Source organism: Monodelphis domestica, chromosome 7 (genome assembly GCF_027887165.1).
Source record: "Monodelphis domestica isolate mMonDom1 chromosome 7, mMonDom1.pri, whole genome shotgun sequence".
In the NCBI taxonomy this organism is placed as follows: domain Eukaryota; kingdom Metazoa; phylum Chordata; class Mammalia; order Didelphimorphia; family Didelphidae; genus Monodelphis; species Monodelphis domestica.
The window spans coordinates 53,984,388-54,008,338 of record NC_077233.1 but is presented as its reverse complement, the minus strand read 5'-3'; the positions used below and the strand labels follow the sequence as shown (position 1 = coordinate 54,008,338).

Genomic DNA, 23,951 nt, shown 5'->3' with positions numbered 1-23,951 from the left:
GGAGTTCAGAGGCCTCAGGCATGGGGCCTCCTCAGAAGATAAAAACTAGCTCATCTTCCTAAGAGGATAATGTTTTGGAAAGGTAAAGGAAAAAAAAAAAGGATTCAGCCTAAACTTTGAGAGAGCTCAGGGAAGATGCCTCACCTGACCCACGCTACTGAGCTTCTCCCAGTTACCTCACCAAACCTGCCAAACCCATACAAGAGCTGCAAGCACGCCAAAACGCCAAGATGCCCAGCACACTGCCACAAGCCATGTCTCAGCGAAAGAGAGCCCAGCAAGAAGTGACATGAATATGTAGACTTTTTTTTACATCACTTCCTGCATCTCACATGTACCAATGGTAGCTTAAGCTTGACTTAGGACAGCCCAGGGGTCTGTCAGTTGTTTCTGATTTGTCATTTGCTAGCACATGTCTGTCATAGGCTGTCCTCCTCAACACTTAATCCTTAAGTAGGGGTGTAGACATTTCTGTTTGTTAGGATTTTTAAAACTAATCAGGGCATAGAAAATCTCAAATTCACACCATCCAGCCTCAACGTGTTCCAGTCACTCCTACAACTTACTACTGTCTCAGTGCTTGGGAATGAGTATCTCTGTAGGGCTGTCTGAAGGTCAGGAGATCTGGGACCTGGTGTTCCCTCTGAGCAGGTATGATCCCAGGCAAGCTATTCCTCTGGATTCAAAGTCATAAGACTTTGGGTGGATCATTTTTCCTCCAGGGGCCTGTTTCCTACAGTGTAAAGTGAGGAGATTGGACTAAACAATTTCTGAAGTCCCTTCCAAATCTAAATCTATGATCCTATGATTTTTAAGGTTTCTTTTAAGTTTAATATCCTTTGTTCCAACCCTTCCAATTTGACATTCCTGGTCTAAGGTCCTTCATAGTTCTACCATTATATTCCAAGACCTTTTCTAGGTTTGTCCTTCTCTATTCTAAGGATTCTCTAGCTCTGATGTTCTGTGTGCTAAAAAGTCTGTCCTAGCTCTGACATTTTGGGTTCAAAGGACCCTCCTAGATTTTATATTCTAGGTGTTAAGGCCCCTCCCAGCTCTGACATTCTCTATTCTAGACTCCTCTAGCACTGATTCTTCTTTTTTTTCTGAGATTCCCCTCCATCTGTGACATTCTGATTCTCATCTCTTCCTCCTCTATCTCATTTTTCAGATGATTGTCTGTAGGGTACAATGACTCCTCTATTGGATCAGCACACCACCCTGTTCTGTATGTCTGTCCTGTCCCCCTGTGCAGATTATAAGCTCCTTTAGGGCTTAGATGATGCCTAATGCTTCTCATATATCTCCTAGATCACCTAGAACCATGCTAGGCACATTAAAGGTCTCCAGATCTTATAACCAATGCTCAACCTCTGTTGCTCATATTGCTACATAGTCCTGAGTAGATAGGAATAATGACAAAAAATAATGATGTTATACAATTACAACCCATAACGCTTTAAATTTTGCATATAACCTTATATGCAGACTGTATATAAAGCTTGAGCCAAATGATAAACTGAAATTGTAAGCTACTAAAGCTTACTACTGCACAAAGACTTTTGGTGTACCCATTACACTGTCACTTTTAAGCTTCACCACAATAACTCCATGAAGGAATTATGGTCACTATTAACCCCATTTAATAGATGAGGAAAATAGGATTTGGAGAGGTTAAGTGCCAATGTCCACAGTGAACTCAGTTCTTTTCCATTCTAAGTCCAGAAGCTTATCCAGTAAGTCATGTCCAAGTTGGCTGCAGAGCGATTAACTTGGAGATTGATTAATAAGCACTAATAGGCACCTATGGCATACCAGGTACTAGTGTTAATGGTAGACAAAAAGGAAACAGTTTTGGTTCTCAAACAGCATATAGTCTATCATTATGTGCGTCCATACATGTGTGAACGCCAAGACACAGAAGATGCAATGTCGTGTTGGAAGAATGGGAACGCATCCTTGAAGTACTGAGAATGATAATAGTAACATTACTCAGCAACCTTGTAGCTTGGGAATTCTAAATGTTATTATCTTCATTTTATAGTTGGAGAGATGGAGGCTAAGTGCCTTGTCCCTCATCACCCAGCTAGTAAGTATCTAGGACAGAACTCGAATTCAGATCCTCTCACTGAGCTTGCCACTCTTTACTCCTATACTATCAGTGATGCTTCCCTCTCTCTGCAAGCTCACCTCTTTTGGACAGGATCTAAGTTGTAGGAAGTGTCTCACCCACGTTCTGCTCCTATTCACAGTAAACATGACTTGTTTCTCAGTAGTGGTGAGGGTTCTGGCATGCCTCGTGAATGGAAATTCCTGAAAAACACCACCCTTGCCTTGCAGATGAGCATATGTTATCACGACTACTGGTGCCAACTAAGAAAAACTGTGAAATGCCGACACGGGTGCTGTGAGGATCTGTACCTTCCAGGGGAGCTGAGGTAGGGAGCCAGGCAGCCATGGGAGACGAGGGTGAAGAAAGAGTTTGGAATTTAGAAAGATTTCGAATCAGAGGACCTGCTTTCAAGGCAAGATTCTACCGTTTACAACTTGTGTGGTTCTGGGTAAGTCATTCCCCCTCATTGTTGGGCCTCAGTTTTCTCTACTCTAATATGGAGGGAATGAGCTAGACAGCTTCTGAAGTCCCTTCAGCTGTAGCATTCCATGGTAGATAGGTTTGAGAAACTTTAGAACTGAAAGAGACCTTATCTCCTCATTTAAGGGGGAATTTTAACTGAAGCTCAGAGTGGTAAGTAAACCTGGTGAATATGAAACAGCTCCTGATACAAATCAAGTGTTCTTTCTGCTTTTTTGCCTCAATAAGCCTGAAGGGAAGAGAATTTTGGAGTCCATCCATTTGGCTTCGCATGTAATGTTTTTTCCCCTGTCTCCCTCTCTCTTCCTTCTTTCCCTTTCTTCTCTTCTCTTCTCTTCCTCCCTCCCTCCCTCTGTCTTCCTTCCTCCCTTCTTCACTTCCTCCCTCCCTCCCTCCTTCCCTCCCTTCCTTCCTTCCTTCCTTCCTTCCTTCCTTCCTTCCTTCCTTCCTTCCTTCCTTCCTTCCTTCCTTCCTTCCTTCCTTCCTTCCTTCCTTCCTTCTTTCCTTCCTTCCTTCCTTCCTTCCTTCCTCCCTCTCTCTCTTTCTCTCTTTCTCTCTCTCTGTCTCTCTCTCCCTCCCTCCTTCCTTCCTTCCTTCCTTCCTTCCTTCCTTCCTTCCTTCCTTCCTTCCTTCCTTCCTCCCTCCCTCTCTCTTTCTTTCTCTCTTTCTCTCTCTCTGTCTCTCTCTCTCCCTCCTTCCTTCCTTCCTTCCTTCCTTCCTTCCTTCCTTCCTTCCTTCCTTCCTTCCTTCCTTCCTTCCTTCCTTCCTTCCTTCTTGTCTTAGTATTATTTCTAAGCCAGAAGAGTAGCAAGTACTAGGCAATTGGGATTAAGTGACTTACCCAAATCACACAGCTAGGAAGTATCTGAGACTGGATTTGAACCCAGGTCCTCATGACTCCAGGGCTGGTGCTCTAACTAACTATTGTATTATCCAGCTCCCCTCCCATAACATTTTCAGTTCACTTTCTTATGTGTAGAAAACACTGTGTAACTATGTTAAAGCAACAGCAACAACAACTGTTTTGTTATGTTAAAATTGCATTCAAATGGTAGAGAAGACCACAACCCTTTTAAAAATTCACATTTCTTGTGGTAGTGGAGGTAGAAAGATGGAGGAGAGAATCTGGGGGGAATTGGCCACTAAATAGCCATTAGGAAAATGCCTGACCCAAGTGCCAAGGCACAATTTTATGTACACACATGCTTTCTCTTGATCCTCACCTCCTGAGAGATAGAGGGGGGCGTTATTCCCATTCTACAGATGCTGACACTGACATCCAGAGAAACTCAGCTTTATCCAGGTTCATATAACAAGTTCTCCATAGCACTAAGCCTAGAGCTCACTTCTTCAAACTTTCAGGCTATTTTGTTAGATTCTTGATGCACTTGGAGGATTTAACAAAACAGAACAACAGCAGAAAAAGCATTTGTTTTTTTTTCTCTCCACAACCCAGGGAGAATCAAACTTCAGCCCACTTCAATGCCCAGCTGTGTCTCCCTTTAGACAACATATCTGTTCCTGAAAAACCCTTGACCAATTAATTTTTTAATAAATTAAGTATTATATGAAATATAGTAGGGTTTCTGGTTATTTAAAAGAACCTTCTTACAATTCTTTTTTCTAATATGAAAAACCTCTTTCAATATGAATAACAAATCCCCAAACATTCTAAGCTCATATTTTCACATATTGAATTTTCTTCAGTGTTGGCTTCTATATAGCATTAAACAACGAGAAATAATGTAAAGGATATCAGCAGGGAAATTTAAAAAACACATGGGCCACTTATTCAATAAGGATGTGGGCATGGGCAGCTAAGTGGTGCAGTGGATAGTGTTAGGCCTGGAGACAATAAGACTCATTTTCCTGAGTTCCTGAGTTCAAATCTGTCCTCAGATCCTTACTAGTTAGATGACTTTAACAGGTCACTTAACTCTATTTGCCTCAGTTTCCTCATCTGTAAAATGAACTGAAGAAAATGGCAAAGCACTCCAAACCACTTTTCTTTGCCTAGAAAACCCCAAATGGGGTTATAAAGAGTCAGGTTAGACTAAAAAAAATGACTAAACAACTATAGATCTCAGATTCTAAAGGATCTTAGAGGTTATGAAGTCCAGAGGTGTCAAACCAGAAAGCTGACATAACCAGATTAAAATATAATTGGGAAATATTTAACAAACTAAATAAAACACAGTAGAACATAGATAATGCTAACATGTAGTTTTCTAAGTCAAAATGTAGTACAGAGGGATTTTTCTGTACAGTTCAGGAGACCCCTTTCTTTCTGAGTTTGACTGACTTAGTCCAACTCCTTCATTTTAAGATGAGGAAAGTAAGTCTTATGGAGAAGTCACTTTCCCAGGGTCACATAGTAAAGCTGGGATTTGAACCCAGGTCCTCAGATTCCAAATCTAGGCTTTTCTTCCATAGTACAATGCCTCCCATATATTCCAGTGTCTGGAGGGCAATAGGAAAATTTCTGGCACTGTGGCACTGTGGGAAGACCCTTGGTGGTATGTTTATTAAAGAACATGGATGAGAATCACACAGGAATATTGGAGAGAATACTGTCATTAATGAGAACACAAATCTGGTGGAGAATAGGAGCTTGGATCAATTTTTTAAACCTTTACCTTCCATTTTAGAATCAATACTGTGGATAGATTCCAAGACAGAAGAGCTGTAAGGGCTAGGCAGTGCAGATTAAATGGCTTGCCCAGGATTAGGTAGCTAGGGAATGTCCAAGGACAGATTTGAACCTAGGACTTCCAGTCTTTAGGACTGGCTCTCAATCCACTAAGCCACCTGTCTGCCCAGATCCCATCTACCTTTAATAAGCATTTTTTGGTTATTGTTGTTCTCATTGCCTTTGTAATAGGGAAAAAGAACAGCCAAAAATTCATGAATTAGGGTCCTATTCTTCACTTCTGTTGTCAAGGTTCATTGTTTGCTTTATATGAAATCATAATATGCTTAGAAGCAGTTTTAGGGTAGATTTTGGTGTAAAAAACACATTATGAATCAGAAGACTTGGATTCTAATTTCAACACTGCTCTAGAATAACCAGACAGTCTCTCAAAGCCTCAGTCTTCTCAGCTATAAAATGGGAATATTGCCTCTTCACTTGTCTACACTACTATGTGGATGACACAATGTAAAGGAAATTTCTTTTGTTACTGAAAGGCAGCCCACAAATACAAGTGAACACTAGGTTTTCTTGAGATTTTTTAAAAATATAGCTCAAGTCTAATTCCAAGGTTATTTTAGCCTAATAACATGGGGGGCAGTTAAGGGAGTAGACTAGGAGAACTGAAAGGAAGGCAGTGGGCAAGGAGAGAAGGACTCATAATCTGCTTAGAAAAAAGTCTTGGAACTAAGGGGTTTTAAAAACAATGAGCAAGACAGTGTAGGGGATAGCTAGGCTAAAGACCCAATATCAGAGAACTAATACTCTCAGTCAAAGCAGCCAAAGAACAATTAGCACGTTTATTGCAATAAATGTTTGATTCATTTTCCCAAAGCCAATCACATTGGGATGTCATTAAGAGATCGCTGACCTGGGAGTCAGGAAAGCTGAATTGTAGTCCCTTCTCTGCTATAACCTCGCTGAAAACTTGGGCAAGCTATTTCTCCCATCTGTGACTCAGTTTCCTTATCTGGAAAATGGAAAGATGGAGTAGATGATCTTTAAGCTCTTGACTGACTTGGACATGTTGCTTTATCTCAATTCCAGCCTTTCTGCCTTCCTCTAAGTCAACGATCAGGTTGGATTTCATGGTTCTATGCAGGAAGCCCACAAGGATCATCCCCTAAAATAGCACTCAGACAGCTGAGTGCTAGTTGAAGCTCCCTTGGAAGTTTATAGGGTTATACTGTTACATCTGGAAAGGACCCTAGAAGCCACTGAGTCCAACTCCTGCATTCCACCAGTGAGGAAACTAAGGTCCAAAGAGTTTAAATTACTTGACCAGGTCATATAGCTAGTAGGTGACTAAAGTGGGATTTGAGCCAGAGTCTTTTAAAATCCCTATCTAATATGCCATGCTATTTCCCTTCATTAATACATTCTCTATCACTTGAGGATCTTTGAGTGGGTCTTGATGACCACTCTGTTAGGGATGTTGTAGAAGGGGTTTCCTTTTAGGCAATGGTTAGGCTAGATAACCTGAGAGGTTCCTTTTGGTTTTCAATCTGTTGAGTCTAATTCCAACTCCTATTAACTGTATAATCTTGGATAAGTCACCTCTTTTATCTGGGGTCCAGGTTAGTCATCTGTCATAAAATAAAGGAGTGAGAGTGGATGATCTTGAATGTCTTTCCTAGATTTAATGATATGATTTTATGAAATTACGATCCTTCTGAAGAGAAATGGAAATAGACAAGAGGGGAGGAAGGAGGGAATATATGGAGAATGGAGTAATAAGAGAATGAGAAGAGAGAATATATGGCAAGAGAGGGAAGGGAGATGGGAGAGAATATATGGTGAATAGAAAAGAGAAGAGAATGAGAAGAGAGAAGAGAATAAATATATACAGAAGAGAGAAGATAGAGACAATATATAAATATAAATATGGAGAAGAGAGGATAGAAATAAAATAGAGAGAGAATGGAGAGAGAAGAAAATGAGGAGAGAGGAGAGAATAAATAAATATATATAAAATATATATATATAGAGAGAATATATAGAGAATGGAGAAAGAAAAGAAAGAGAATGAAGAGGAAAAAGAATGAGAAGAGAGAGAATATATGGAGAACGGAGAGAGAAAAGAGTGAGGAGAGAGTGAGGGGGGGGGACGGAGGGAGGGAGAGAGAGAGAGACAGAGACACAGAGACAGAGAGAGAAGAGGAGCAGCTCTAGTTATAAGTCTATAATCCTATAAATCCATGGTTTCACCAGGATGGGCACTTTTTTTTTTTAACCCTTACCTTCCATCTTGGAGTCAATACTTGTGTATTGGCTCCAAGGCAGAAGAGTGGTAAGGGCTAGGCAATGGGGGTCAAGTGACTTGCCCAGGGTCACACAGCTGGGAAGTATCTGAGTCCAAATTTGAACCTAGGACCTCCCATCTCTAGACCTGGTTCTCAATTTACTGAGCTACCTAGCTGCCCACAACGGGCACTTTTTTTACTGAAGCAAATTGCAAATGCTCTACACCTTAGGACAGGGGTTCTTAATCTTTCCTGAGTCATAGTTCCTTTCTGATAAAGTCTATGGTAACTTTTTCAGAATAATGTTTTTACATGCATACAATGAAATATAGGAAGCCAATGCAAAAAAGGAAGCTATTCAAATTGAAATGTTATTATGAAATATTTTAAAACGTAGATCTACCAACTCTTGATTAAGAACCCCTGGCTGCTTAAAAGACAGGCTTTGAGACTGTGTGGCCAAAAAACTCTTTCTTTGATGCTCACAGCTCCCGGGTTGTATTTTTCTTCTCCATTGTTGACCTGCTAGTCCCTAAATGACACACCACCTGCTATGGACCACACACATACTCAGTGGTAGGAGTAGTTGACTGGTACCCTGCTGATTCAGCTTTTTGGAACCCAGGGGCACCTTTGTACCACATGCAAAATAGTTTGGAAAATTGAAATTTATTGTTACCTACCATGTGAGGGGAGGGCATTCTAGGCCTTTTCCCCTTCCCAGAATCCATTCTCTATATCAACCTGGACTCTGCCCCTGCCATCTGGGATCTTATTCTTAAGTGGGTTCATTGAAAATTGAAATGGATCATAGGATTGTAGATTTAAAGTGGAAAGGGACCTTAGAGGTCACAGAATCCAAGTCCCTCGGAGGGCTGTAAATAGAATGACTTCATTCTTTTTGTAGTGGCAAAGGACTGGAAAGTAAGGAAGTGCCCATCAATTGGAGCATGGCTGTACAAATATGGCATATGACTATAATGGAGTACCTTCATGTTATAAGGGATGGGGGAAGGGATGATTGTCAGACAACCCTGAGAAGACTTGTATAAACTGATGCTGAGTGAAGTAAGCAGAACTAGGAAAATTTTTCATACAAGACAAAAAATTTTAAGAAATTTAAGAAATCTAATCAATGAAGCGACTGGTTGACACAATTCCAGGGAGCCTATGACAAAGCATGCTACTCATCTCCTGACAGGGAGGTGAGGAACTCAAGATGGGGAATGGAACGTTCACTTTGGATATGGCCAATAAGGAAATCTGTTTAACTTGATTACATTTTTTTACAAGGGTTTTGTTCCTTAAATTTTTTTTTTTTGATGGGGGAATGAGAGGGAGAGAAAAAGAAATGCTTGTTGATTGAAAAAATAAAATAAAAGTCAAAACTAAATAGAACTGATTTCTCTTGCCCATGTGCACATCTGTTTCCCGTAGGTCGGAGAAATGAGTGCTTGATAGACTGCCTTTCTACTCTGTTGCAAATGTTCTTTCAATATTGCCTTTCCATCAGAAACCAAGGAAGGCATGGCCATTTTCCCATCAGTATGAACACTTTTCCGGTGGGGAAGGGAAGAAGATGGAGAGAAGGGATGAGCCCCATAAACAAATTCAGCAGAGCTGCCTGAATCAACATTCCAGACACAGAGCTCCAAGCTCTGGGCTCCGGCTCCCCCATTATCTTTGGAGGGCACATGTTACGTTGTCACGGCAACCAGAATCCTTCCACCAGCTCTATTATTCCAGGCACATTGGGCTTCTTCCCTTCCGTCTGCCAGGTGCTAATGGTCCTGGAGTAAGGACAAGGGTAGAGAGACCTGGTAGGAGCGGGATATGTGGGAGGAATGCCAGGGGAGAGGAAAGGAAGGGGGCAGAAAAAGAACGGCTGAGAAATCAAATCTGATGGGCAGAGAGGTGGAGGCAACCTTAGCCAATCAACAGTCTTCATTTAGCTGAGATATTTGATTTAATAAAGATTTTGAATTGCCTCCAGGTTCCTCCAGCAACAAACCCTCCCTTTTAATCTCCCTCAGCCTCAGTTGCTTTGTCTGTGAAATGAGGGAGTTGAGACTAGATGTCTCTGAGGTCCCTGCCAACTCCAGATCTAGGATCCTCAAGACCCCAAGGACAGTTAGACTTGGCATTATAATTCTCACTGCATGGATGAGGACACTGAGATTCAGAGTGGGTAGGGTAGTGGGAATAAAAGATTAGAGCTGAACAAGTCCTTAAAGATAATCTATCTGGCCCAATAATTTTATTTTACAGAGAAAAATATCGAGGCTCAAGGCAAGAAAGGGACTTACTAGAGCTAGTATTCTGTAGAGGCAGTTCTGTTGTGTTTCTGCAGTCAGGAAAACCTGAGTACAAATTTGGCCTTGAACTCTTGCCAGCTGTGTGACCCTGTGCAAGTCACTTAACCCTGTTTGCCTCAGTTTTCTGATCTATCAAAGGAGCTGGAGAAGGAAATGGCAAACTATCCCAGAATCTTTGCCAAGAAAACCCCAAATGAAGTCACAAAACCCGACACAACTGGACAACCACAAAGTATTCTGCATATACGTCTATATGTACACATTGTTTGTTGAAAGACGAACCCCTTGAGAGCAGATTGTCTTTATATGCCCAGTGCATGGCACGCAGTAGGTGCTTGATAAATACATGTCAACCAATTGATTGGCTGATCTGGCAGGACAGTCATCCAACCTAGAGAGGGCTGAACTCCAAATCATTGTCCTGTTTTTAGGGACCTTAAAGAGAGTCTTATCAAGCCTCCTCGAGGCATGGACTCTCCTCTCCCCAATAGAATCACGGCCATCACCACCCTAGGGAGACAATGAGCCCGAGTGATAACAGACGCTTTTGGATGAAGGGTGCAGGGTCTGAGCAGGGAGAACTCTTCATTTGCCCGTGACAATGACCTCCTTTTAAGATCCCCCGTCCCAATTCCACCGGCGCCTTTTAACTCCTCTGAGGTTGAGATTTTCACTTAATACCCACAGTATAATTAACAGTGCTACATCTGTACCATATCATTAATGGCATTCAATGCCATTCAGAGACAGAGCCATTATCTTCCACTCAAGTCATTAATTTGGGGGAAGCTATTAGGAAAGAGGAAAATGGAGGAGGAAGCCATGCATGCTGATTTCCTTCCGTTCTTTTGGAGAACCAAAGAATATGTGATTGAAAAGGACTGTAGAGGGAGCAGTTGGTCCATTTAACAAATAGAGAAACTGAGGCCCATAAAGGGAGACCAATTTACCCAGGGTTATAAAGATAATATAGCTTAGGGGCTATAGCCTAGGATTTCCAACTTCCTCCTAGTCCAAAATTCTTTTCACTCTAGTAAACAACTTCAAAAATATATCTTTGTAGACACATTTCACGTGTACATTTTGTGGACATTTGCTTGGAGTCCTGGATAAATCACACACTTAAAAGCCTCAATTTCCTCATTGGTAAACTGAGGAAATAGGACTAGACGTTCCCTAAGAACCCATCCCAGCTCTAGATCTTAAGAAACCTAATGTTAACATGCAAACAAATGTATCTTTTCAAATATACCTTTTCATGGTACCTTTATAGTTCTTTAAACCCTACCTCCGAGCCCTCCCTACTTCTCTCTCTCTCTCCTCCCCCACCTCCCTTAAACCACAGGTTCTTCATTCAGATGACCAGGATGGATCACTTGAAAGAGATATCAGGTCAAAGAAAGTTTCCTCTGGCGTCCAGCCCCAAGTCCTATGGGCTTCGGTGGCCTGAGTACATTGACTGACTATTTCTAGAAGAATGTGACTAGGCTGATGGTAGCTGCTTCAGTTCAGTCTTTATTCTGGTTCTTTCAAGAGACACCTGGAGAGAACAAGAGAAGCCAACAGTGCCCTCTTGCTAGGAGTCAAAGATTCAGTTCAGCCTGTCCTGAAGGGCTCAGATCCCCATCATGGGGAACTAGGGAGGAAACCCTTGATTTAAGATGGAGGTATATTAAAAAATAATAGTAAATGGGGGGCAGCTGGGTGGCTCAGTGGATGGAGAGCTAGGTCTAGAGATGGCAGGTCCTGAGTTCAAATCTGACCTCAGACACGTCCTCACTGTGTGACCCTGGACAAGTCATTTAATCCTCATTGGCCAGCCCTTATTGCTCTTCTGCCTTAGAATCAATACACAGGTCTTAAAGATTTTGGCCAACTGTTATTTTATAGGCAGATTTCAGGATTCATGACTTGCCCGGAGCCATTCCAACACAAGGAGAAGCACTGGGAAATGAATGCAGGTGCTCTGATGCTAGATATGTTTTTCCTACTACATGATATTGTCTCAGGAGCCAGGGTGGGGGCTCCGGGCTTTAGGTCTGGGCAGTGCAGGGAGAGGAGGTGTTCTCTAGATGTGGCTTAATGGAAAGCATTGTCCTTCCCCAGACGGAGGGGCTAAATCAGCTTGTGATGTTTTGACCTAGAGACATGTGGCCACGCATGCGTCAGACCACGCTCGTCGGTGGGGACAGCCACTGACATTCAAAGTCTGAAGGAACATCACTTCCAGGTGTCAGCTGTTGGCTCGAAGAGGAAATAATCTGATGCAGTGGAAAGCACATTGGAACTGAGGTCAGAAGCAGCAATGGCAAGAATGCCAGATTTGTAGTCATAAGCCACATGTTCGAATCCCAGTTCTGCCTCTTCCTACCTTTGTGACCTTGGGCAAATCACTTAACCTCTCTGGGCTTCCATGTCCTCATCTGTAAGATTAGGTTAGATAAAATGGGGTTAGATTAAATAATCTGTCTCTTCCCAGCTCTGGTTCTTAAAAAACCCAAGGCTCAGATTCTTCTCTAACTAACCCAGGCAAAGCCCTTTTACCCTCAGCCCACCTCAAACCGAATGTTGTCCCTTTGTGACTTGTTTTCCATCAATGCCTTTGATATTCAGGCTAACTTGATTCTACCCAGATAAGGACATTGAAGCTGGGAGGGCATAGTATGCAGTTTGATTTTTCTTGGCTTATACTGCCCTGCCCTGCTCCATCCTGCTAAAGACCAGAGTAAAAAAAAATCTCTTAAATCTGGTACATTGATTGTCAGAGCTTATGCATGTGACCTTGGGTAAGTCATCTTTCAGCATTAGCTTGAAGAGTTTTGTTTTTGTAATTTGAAAAATGATCTCTGAGATCTACTTGTAATTCTGTGATCCTTTAATAATAACTAACATTTACACATGTAAAACTCAGTGGAATTGAATGTTGGCTATGAGAGGGGGTGGAAGGAAGGGAGGGAAAGTACATGAATCATGTAACCATGAAAAATTTTTCTTAATTAATCAATTAAATGAAATTTAAAAAATAATAACTAACATTTAATAGTGCTTTAGGTATGCAAAGCATTTTGTATCTCATTTGATCCAATGTGGAAAGTGCTATTATTATACCCATTCTGCAGATGAGAAAACTGAGGCTAGAAGAGGGATGACTTGCCCAGAGTCACATTGCTATTATCTGAGATCATAGTTGAACACAGGACTTCGCACCTTCAAGTTTAGAGCTCTATCTGCCTTGCCACCTACCTGTTTCTATGATCAGAAGTCTGTGGATTGGTTCTTTTAGTTCTGGAAGGGGTGTAGGCAAGGAAAGCAGGAGTTTACTGATCCCTAATCTTTCAAACCTCAATGTGCTTCCCCATCTACCGTGACACAAACAATTAGATCCCACTTGATTTCTCCCAAACAGGGTTCTAGAGTGGAGAACTCCTGGGGAATTCCTCGGTGACTCGATTGGACCTGGAGTTGGGTTATTGCCAACAAGTAGGGTTCATAGAAATGAACTTTGCTTCACCAAGGGTCCCCAATGGGCACGATTCATAAAGGGATATTGGGATGACAATAGGCTTGGATCTGTATAAGCCACAAACTGCCTGGCAGCCCAGTGCTGTGTTGGAAATGGAGTCAGGAAGGGTCTTAGTTCGAATCCCAGCTTTGTTGTATGACCCTGAGCAAATCATTTAACCTCTCTGCCTCATTTTCTTCAACTATAAAATGGGTACCATAATGGCACCTACTTCCCAGGGTTGTTGTGAGGAAGAAAAGAGATAACATATATAAGACTCTTTGCCAACTTTAAACTAATGATTATAATAGTGGCACACAAAAAGATCGTCTTGGGTAGGACCATCAAGCTAGACTTGGAAGGGATCTTAGAGGTTATCTCATCCAACCTCTCTCAGTTTACAGGTGGGAAGGCTCCAGAGAGGCTTGCCCAAGGTCACATGGCCAATCTAGGCAAAGGCAGGATTCGAGCCCAGGGCCGCTGCCTCAAATTCAGCACTCTTCCTACCGCATCCAATTGACTTTTCAACCCTTTTGGAGTTGTTGATTCATCTTTGTGGGAAGGCTATTCAATAGTGGTGGACAATTAATTCCCTTCTTGTTGGCTCTGGAGTTGAATGTGGAAGCCCAGAAATGGATGGCCAGGGCTCTGCCAGGGGAGGATGTGCCCTTACTGACTGCATCTATCAGAGGGTGCTTTCCTTGACTTGTGGCCAGGGGGAGAGGGGGATGAATCACTCATATCTTCTATTCTGTTCCCTCTTCTAGGGATCCACAATGCATGAGATGGCTGGCTAGGTTTAGGGGGCAGCATCTGGGGACGGCAAATGGGGCAAAGCTACCGGATTTGATGTAGACACTGAACTTGGAGCTAAGGGAAGAAACCCATTCTACAGATGCCCCTTTGCTTTGCTATCCCAGCACTGTTTGCTTCTGACTTTATGAGTGAGTAAGGCTGCAGACAGGATAACTGACTGTCTGTGAAGAGGCATCAAGCCCTCTTTGACCCCAAAGAGGTTCTCACTTCTGGCCCCTTCAGGATAAGGACTGAAGGCATTGGGTCCTGGTCTTGCAGAGTGAGGAAGGCATCTAAGCCCAGAATACAAAAATGGAAAAGAACCACATTGCGCAGTTAGTCGAGTTTTGTTTTTTGTTTTGTTTTTGTCACGCTAAGCTTTTTCTGAATGGCTCTAAACACATAAAATAAACTACATAGGATTACAAAGGAAATCGATTTCTATGGCAATAGTCATAAATCTATTTTCCAAAAAAAAGTTCCTGGATCCCAAACTATGAACCCTAGAAGTAGTCCATAGCCTTGGATTTATCGAAGAGGAATTTGAAGTCTAGAGAGGGTGAAGGGACTTGTCCAGGGCCACACAGTTCATTAGTGACAAAGCTAGCAGTAGAATTTTGTTTTCTCCTAGAAATTTGGCTTTCTTATTAGCCCAGTAGCTAATATACACAGAGCCCCATCGCTAGGGAAGTCATAAGGAGAAGGGATCTTAGGAGCTATTTTTCTCCACACTTCCTATTTTGCAGAGGAGCAAAATAAGCTTAGGGAGGTTAAAGGTTTTCCCAAGGTCACAGAGCTGATGGATAATGAGGCAGGATTCAGGGCCAGACCCACTAGGAATCCAGCATCTCTACCCACCCATGTAACTCCTCCATCTTGTGACTGACACTCAGAAGAGCTGTTCTGTTAGGTGGAAGATAGTAGGATATAGTGGGTAGAGCACTGGGGAGCATGGAGGAGACTTGGATTCAAATCCTTCCTCAAACACTTAATAGCTATATGACCTTGGACAATTCACTTCACCTTGTGGAGACTCAGTTTTAGTATCTGTAAAAGAAGGGAATTGGATGAGATTATCCCTAAGGCTTCTTCTAACTCCAAATCTATAATCCTATATTAATCAAAGTTCTTTTAAATCTTAAATCTTAGTGGTACAATGAAAAGTTGGGTGGCTGATTGGTACAGTGGATAGAGTGGCAGGCCTGGAATGAGGAAGACTCATTTTTCTGAATTCAAACTCAGTCTCAGGCACTTACTAGCTGTGTGACCCTGAGCAAGTCACTTAACCTTCTGTTTGCCTCATTTTCCTTAGTTGGAAAATGGGAATAATATAAATAACACCTCCCTCCCAGTGGAGTTATGAGGCTCAAATGTAATATTTGCAAAAAACAACGACAACAATAACAAAAAACCAAAGCCAGCTTAGCAGAGTGCCTAGCACATAGCATTATGTAAATACTTATTTGCCCCTTCTCTCCCCTCTAGTCAAAGGACCAGAGTTCAAATCCTACCTCTGATTCTTACTCCCTGGGTAAGGGAGACTTTAGGCAAGCCATTTACCTTTGCCAGGACTCTATTTCCTCATATGCAAAATAAAGGGGTTCAATTAGAAGGCCTCTGAGGTACCTTCTAGCTCCATGATCTTATGTGAGCTAGTGTTCTTCTTATTATTAAAGGTCGCCAGCTATATCCACAGAAGCACATAGCTTGTCCCAAGGTTATAGCAGCAAACATGGATTTGTCCCTTCTTGGCATGGATGGCTCTCTAGAACCCCAAGGCAGCCCGTTCCACTCCAATGCAATTCTACCCCCCTTTGAGAGTGCCACAGCAAATCACATGGCAAGTTCTGACCACCTTGTAATTTCCAATTTGCAAGAAATACAAAAATAGACAAATGTTCACTGCGGGCAGCTCAGATCGAATTGGATGCCATTTCGTTGTCATATCGGATCAAGTAAAACTGAGCTGATCGCTCCATTCTGCTACCATCTATTCCATCCATAGGAAATTGGTTCTCAAAGACAGCCGCACTATTTAGAAAATTATAGGGGAGGCACGAACCTCCAATATCTGATTGTGGTTTCTTTAAGGAGAAAAATGGTAAGAACTCACATTTATATTTTGAGGCATATAAATCAATTTCCCCATAATAACCCAGGGAGGTAGTTTGTGCACATCTTAGCATTTTCATTTAACAGAGGAGGAAATGGAGCCTTGGGAAACCTCCGGTGAATTGCTGCAGTCAGAAAACTGATACAGAATTTGAACCAAGGTCTTCTGCCATGCTTTTCAATACACCAAATTGTTTCTCTGCTATGCAATGAGAAACAAGATCGTGTGGTTAAGTTACTTGAGGGCAGAGACTGTTTTTCCTTTTGGCTTTATAATCCTAGAGCCCGGCACAGTTTGAGTAGGTGCTTAATAGCTGCTCAGTGGATTGGGATGGATCAAGTGGCTGGAGGCATGGACTGCATATGAAATCTAGAAATGATCTTCTGAGTCCCTATAGAAGGGGATTCTTATCAGCCAGAGGGATGGGGTTGGGGGAAGGTGGACTAGATGACCTCTGAGGTCTTGTCCATTTGAAATTCTAAGAGACTATGAATTGAAGGGACCATTTTTAAGACTGCTTACACAGTATTAATATGTAATGTACTCTTTGTCATCAACACTAATGATAGCCCCGAGAACCATAAGAACATAGGAATCAAAGGGAGACCGGTAATTAGAGATTATCTTGTCTAATCCTCTATTTTGACAGCTTAAGAAATTAAAGCCAAGTGATTAGGCAAGGTTACAAGGGTTATAAATTGCACAGAAGGGACTTGAACTCAGATCTTCTGTTTTCAAATCCGGTCTTTCCTTCCTATATCATCTAACTATTCTTGATTACACAGGTTTGCTGTATATAGTGAGAATGAGGGCTAGACAATCAGTGCGACTAGACAAGCAGTTACATAATGGCAGACTCCACCCCACTCACCATATCTGCCCTCCTTTGAAACACACTTGTCGTCCTAACCTCTCATCCTCTCCATGAATTCATCCACAAAATGGCTCAGCCTCCAGCCAGCTGGGCAGATGCTGTTCTACCACCATGTTGTGCTCCCTTAGCCCCAGCTCAAGTCAATGCAGCCATCTTCTGAATTACACGGTGGTGACCCTGGTAGCCACCTTGTTCCTCCATTGGTTTCCCAAGGGAGGCAGCAAGAAAGAGGTTGAAAATGGGGTGGGGTCCCCCTAAAAGCTACTTTGGCTCTGGGCTCTGGGAAGCCCTTTTCTTTAGTTTCCTTTTTGCACTTAATGTTTACAGCTTTTCTTCCTATAATGCACCAATTCATTCCAATTACCTCTGGAGAAAAGAAATGGCTTAGGGAGTAGGAGCCAAGCCACCGAGGCAGTTGAAGAGGCACTGCCATGGGTTATGATTAGTAAGCCATCCAAGCTAACAAAAAAGGGAACCGCTGTTCATTCCAATCATAGTCAAAGTTAGGCTCTTTCATCACTATGGCAAATATGTCTCTCTACACTGTAGTTGGGGCAGACAGATTTGGGAGAGCCTACATGGCTGAATTGGGAGAGTAGTTTAGGCACCGTGCAACCAGACACAGAGAAGTCTGCTGATGTAACATTTCTCTCTTAGTTTGGGAGTTAAGTGGCACTCATTCAACATCACGGCTACAGCTGATGAGTGGATATCCATACTAGTTATGCTATTGCCTCCCCTTTACAGAGGCATCAGAATTCATTTACCATCTTGAAAGATTGTGGAACAGGTGGACGGTCACCGTGTCATGGCCAGTTTGGAATTTCAGCCACCTGTCCTCTCTGAGGGGCAGCAGGATAATATGGCCATTCAAGGATGAATGGAGGCAAAGGTGATTCCCACTATATCTTTGGCTATTCTCAAATAGAAATCCCACCATTAGACCAAGCTCAGTGAGTGCAAGGATGATTTTTTTGTTTTGCTTTGTTTTGGGTTTTTTTTGTCTTTCTTTGTAGCCCCAGTGCTCAGCACAGTGCCTGGCATATAGTAGGTGTTAAATAAATGCTTGTTATTATAAACTTGTTGATTTCATCTTTGGCTGTTCCTGAATGGTGATCCCATTTTATCTTCAGCTGGGCTATTTTCAGCAACCTCAACTATGGAAGTAATGATGGATATGGGTTTGTTGAATGTGCTGAATAGAACCAAACAGGCAGCTGGAGTTCCAAAGGATTTGACATTCAGCTCATAATCCATTTACAAGCAAGGGGGAAGCAGAAAAAGACATTTCCTAATTCTGACTGGCTCAGGATGTCTGTGGCACACAGCTAAAGTAGATACGCCACCAGGATGAAGAACAACCTTATCTTTATGAAATGCCAAATAAATTGACTGACCTTGTTCCCAACTGAATTGAATTTGAGACACCTATAAGACCTTCATAAAGAGCAACCAAGAATGTTGCTTTTGTTTACAAGAAAGGCCTTCAGAGTTAGAAGGAAACTTGGAGATCATCTGGTCCAAGTCCCTTAAGATATAGGGATGCTATAATATCAAGGTTAAGAGAAGGATGCTGACTTGCCCAAGGTCACAGCTAGTAAGTAGCAGAGCTGGGACTAGAACCCAGGCCTCCTAGCTTCTGGTTCTGTACTTTTCCCACTCCAAAGAAAAATCTCTGAAAGCACTTTCCCCTTAATCTTAAACCAGGGCATTGTTGAAATAGGATGCCTTTGAAAATAGTTGTCAATCTGGATACTCAATTCTTTTAGGAGATATTAGAGGCATTGAATGTTGCTACACAAATGAAAGAATCACAATCTTATGCATCTTATTGCCAGATACTGATTGAGCACTCACTGTGTGCTTGGCATTAAATGGCATGTTTCCCCAGGGAGATTGCTGTGTACGTTACCTGGAGACATTTATTGTTGGATTCTTTTGCTTCCCTTTGTAAAGGAAGCCTTTTCATTTCCTGATCAGAAGCTAGCAAATACTCTTTGATGCTTGGGAAACAAGATTTTCATCCAGATTTGGGGAAGTCTTTGCATCTTGCTACCCATCTGTCCCGTAGGGAGCAGGCAAAGCTCTCAAAATTGTAGGATCTACTCCTCTAGTGCGGGGAGAAGTTCTATTCTCATCTATTCTCTCCTCTACTCCTTGTGGTGCTTTTAAATTCACCTGCGAAGCCCCAGCCAGCATTGCCATTCCTCCCTGAACAAGCTAGGCTCTCTTCTTTGTCCCCACCACTGCCCCTGAACCTGCTGTTGGTCCTCGCACCCATCATGAATTCAGCTCCTGGCTCCAAAGCTCCCTTTGTTTTCTTTCAGCATTTCAGCATGACTGTTGTCGTCGACGTCTCAACCATGTCCCCTGCTTGTTATTAGAGATATCAATACATATGTTCCAGGCTTCCATTTCTAAGGTCAAGGTTATCTATCCATTGCCCCAAACCTGGGCCAGGAAGGACGGTCAGATTCACATCTGCTTAAGGAAAAATGGGATGTTGAGTAGACCATTTTCTTGTCTCCTGTGGCTTCAGGTAGCGGACCTTCCCCCGCGCTCCACCTCCCTTCCCCATACATTGCCCAGAATGAATAAAATTGCTCTGCTTCTTTGTAAACTCCCCAAGGGATCATTTACCTAACATTTATGGCTGACCTCTTTTGTGGGTCTAAGCTTTCCCCTCCCCTGGGGAGGCGGGGTTCACCGTCAAAAATCTCTTGAGCTTTTATTTTGGAAAAAGTTCACATGGAAGGAAAATTTTCTCAATACATAATTAGTATGTACATTGGACCTCTGCTCCCCCCTCCCCCCTCCCTTCATTTTGGGAAAGCAGCGACAGGCCAAGAGGGAGATCCAGAACCAGAATCGGCGGTGGTTTAGACGTTCACTTAACGAAGCTTTGTTGCTCTGAAATTCTTCAAGACAAAGACGCGGAGCTTTCTGGTTTGGGAGCTTACTTGACCCGAGAAAAAGGCTGGCAAAAGCTTGGCCTCTTTGTGGGGCAGGACTTTAGTGGGAGAGGGAAAAGCCCGTTTTCATTTCTAAGGAAAATGTCGCCAAGCCAATCCTCTGTCCTTGGCATTCCCCCTTGGGCTTGCTTGACTGGGGTGCAAAGACCGAGACGGGGACTCGAGGGGAGGGGGTGGTAGCGGAGGCAGCGGTCACAGTTGAGAAAAGACTCGCGGGGGGGGGGGGGGGGGGGAGAGATATGCTCTTGGACTTTGTAAACCTCTGCCCCCTCCAAGCCCAGAACTCATCTGAAACACCTTAATTTACACCCGTAACCCAAGTTGGACGCGGCTGTCACAACGGTAGCTAGCCCAGAGGTAATATAACATCTGTATACTAGCGCATCGGCGTTACATAGGCTACACATCGCAAAGCCCTTCGAAGCTCCCTCCCTTCGCGGGGATCCCAGAGAGGAGATGGGCTTCTTTTGCTTAGCCCTCCTGGGTCAGGGGTTCAGAGGTGCCTTGGCTCTCAGATTCTGGACACCCTCGCGGCTACTAGTCCCTGGAAGAGTAACTGGGACGGGAGGGGGGCGCAGAAAGACAAGGGACTGCTCCCTGGGATATAGAGGGGCAGGCTTGGGAGGGATTGCATTCGAGGCGATCGTGGAGAGACCCCAGGTGCAGTAGATAGTTGGGACTTGGGTTGGCCATGGGGTGCCTTTAGCCCTCAAACCCTCAGGAAGGGTGGGAAATGGAATCAGAAACCTAGAAGAGCGCCTGTCTTTCTTGCCCAGTTGCCTGGGGGCTTGGGGGGGGTGATGTTTACATGATATTCTTCCCAGGTTCTCTAAGGAGAACCCCTGTTTAGTTTAGAAGGCTGATGGCGGAAATCTTGAAGTGGGGCAGACCTTTCCAGTTCAACCTCCTAGCTCAGTCTCCTCAAGCCCCCCACGGTTGTGGTTTGCGCTCTTTCCCACCTAAATTCGACACCCCCTTCCCCCGCCCACCCCCCCTCCCCGCCCCCCCGAGTTCTTTGAGATAAGAAGATACAAGGTTCAGCTCCAGAAGGAAGCTGCACAGACTTTCTCCCCGCGGGACAGAGCTGGGTTCCGGGCAGTTTACTCCTCCGTAACCCCGCACCCCTTCCTGGAGGACAGAACCCCAAGCCAGCCGGCCAGCCGGCCAGCCAGCCTCCCTACCTGCGGCCAGGACCGGGGCCGGGGTCGGGACGAGACCTGGCCGGGCCGGGCCGGGACTGCGCTCCTGGGGCAGCCGAAGGAGGCGCATGGGCCGGTTAAGGCTCCTCTCTGTCCGCTCGGCTCCGCTGAGCTGCGCCGGGCTGAGATGCGCTGCGCTGCCCAGAGCCAGGCAGCAGCGCTCTGATCCCCCGCTCCCGCTCCGCTCTGCTCCGCTTCGTTCTTGGCTCTTAGCTCTTGGCTCCTCACTCGCTCCCTCTCCCTCCCAGGCTCCGCACTCACCGGAGGAGGGGCGCTAGAGCCGCCGCTCAGAGCCCAGACTGGGCAACCGGGGGCGGGGCCGGGCCTGAGCCAACCCACCCCCTCCCGTTCTCTCCTCCCCGCCCTCTAGCCCAGTGCTCCTCGGTGCCGAGCGCTCCCTTCCCCTCTCCCTCTCGGCCTCCCTCCTTTCCTTTCTCCCTCTTTTTTCTCTATTCCTTTCTCCCTCGGTCTCCTCCCGCTCCCCCCCCCCCCCCCGCCTCTTCCATCTTTCTATTCTTTCTTTCCTATATGCTATTCTGTCTACTTCTTCCTCTCTTCCCGTTTATTCTTTGCCCCCCACTTCTTTCTTTAGGCTCTTCCTTTCTCATCTGTTCTCCTTCCTCTCTCTTCCTCTTCCATTCATCTCGATCCTTTCCTCTCCCGCTTCTTCGTTGTTTCCCTCTTTCTTTCCCCTTCTCCTCCTCCCTTCTTCTTGCACCTTCATTTTTTCCCACTCTCTCCTCTTCATCTCTACTTTCCTTCCATTTTCTGTCCGTGATTTCCTTTTTCACTTCTCTTCGCCTTTCTCCTCTCCCTCTCTCCTTCCCCTTCTCTTCTCTCCCCTCCATTCACTCTTCTAGCTTTCCTTCCCCCACCCGATCCTCTCGTCTACCTTCTCTCTTTTGTATTTCTTCTTCCTCATTCCTTCTTGTTCTCAAGTCTTTGGCCTCCCTTTCCCTTCACTTGCTCAGGGGACTCGCCTGAAGCCTTCCAAATACCTGAGGGTCTTCATTTACCCGAGACTGGAGCTTTATATACTGTTAACCAAAAATACCCGGAGGAAATTGCCTTAGGATAGAAGTGGGGTAGGGTGGGGTAGTGGTGAGGGAAATGAAGGGCGACATAGCTAACCTGTAACGGAGATGGGGAAGGAGGGGGGTGGGTGGTGGGGACGGGACCTTCCGGACACAGAGAGGAATCTTCTCCTTGTCTCCAGAGGCAGTACTAATGGAGTGCCAGGTCTCAGAGGAAGTGGTGCATGTGTATGTATTTATGAGAGACAAATGTCTCAGGCTTCAGGGCTTCTCTTTTCCCAGAGGCCCCAGTGGTTCAGATTCCTATCCCTTCTAAAGACCACTCTCTGAATCAGAGATTTATTTATTTTAGGAGGAAAAATAGAAGAGCGATAACTTATCTGCTCCTGGAATGCTTTAGCAGCAGCACTGCCTAGAGGCAAGTGGCTGAATGAAATTACCCCCATGGTCCCTTCTAGCCTGCAAATTGTACAGATTGAGGATAGTTTTTCCAGCTTTCCCATCAACCTGAACTCCAGGACCAAGGTGGAGGGAAAGTAATTTAACAGAACAGGGTCCATGTAATGAGCAAGCTGGACAGTTTCGCTAGGACCCCAAAGAGCCATTTTGCATTATAATTTCATTGTAAATAATGACTAGTCAGTAGAAGGGTCTGGTTTTTGAGTGTGCTGCTCTAGGAGCCCTTGAGTTCTCCATCTTGTTGTTGCATCCAACTTTTTGTGACCTCTTTTGGGATTTTCCTTCTGCAGCTCTTTTTATAGTTGAGGAAACCGAGGCAAGCAGAGTTAAGTGCCTTGTCCAGTGTCACATAGCTAGTAAGTGTCTGAGACCAGATTTGAAATCAGGAGGATGAATATTCCTGACTCCAGCCCCAGTGCTCTATCCATTGAACCACCAGGCTGCAAACTCTGTCACTCCGCACCCCCTAGAGTTCTCAGGCTATTTTGTATCTCATTTTTTCCAAATCCTGTCTCACCAGCATTTTAGCAGTCTTCTTCCTTTCTTATAGCTAGACCCCTGGGCGAATAACTCCCTTTTCTCCTTTCTTGACCAACTTCTTGCCCTAATCCCACCATTCTCTCTATGTCTTCTCCTGAAGGCAGTACAAAGCAAAATGAGAAAATAGCCTCCTGACTTTGTTTCTGCCCATCAGATGCTTTGAGCTTGTGTTACAACACATGTGTCTTATCATAAAATAAACACAGAGGGGCTGTGGAGAACAGGATTTACAGGAATAAAAATATGCACATTTGTAAAAAGTATGAATTTTTTATGCATCCCATTTTGAGTTCCTCTTTCCTCCCCAAGCATCTGCCTATTGCTGAATTCAACTAAAGGATACCAATAATCTTTTAATAGCAGAATCCAACAGTCTCCTATGAGTTCAAAGAGATCTTGGTAATTATCTGGTCCAACCATCTCCCACCATGCCTTACTTTTGAAGCTGCCAGGAAAGAGGCAGTAACTTACACAAAATCATACAAGCAACTGAGCAAACATTTATTTACTGCTCAAGGACTGCCTTAGGCTCTGGGGATAGAGACAAAAGCAAGATAATCCCTGCCCTCAAAGAGCATCCATACAACTGGAGTGAGGGGAGGCAGATAGAGAAGGCACACAGATAA

The 23,951-nt window shown here is 44.0% G+C and overlaps 1 protein-coding gene across 1 annotated transcript in view; it reads right to left on the bottom strand.

The window, feature by feature from the left end:
- SLC6A1 (solute carrier family 6 member 1) overlaps positions 1–21,607 on the bottom strand; it is a 66,128-nt gene extending 44,521 nt beyond the window's left edge. Inside the window, exon 1 of the mRNA XM_001365709.3 lies at positions 21,275–21,607. The gene's annotated coding sequence lies outside the window, so the exon portion shown is untranslated. The remainder of the gene's footprint in view (positions 1–21,274) is intronic.
- Between the last annotated feature and the right edge of the window lie 2,344 nt (positions 21,608–23,951).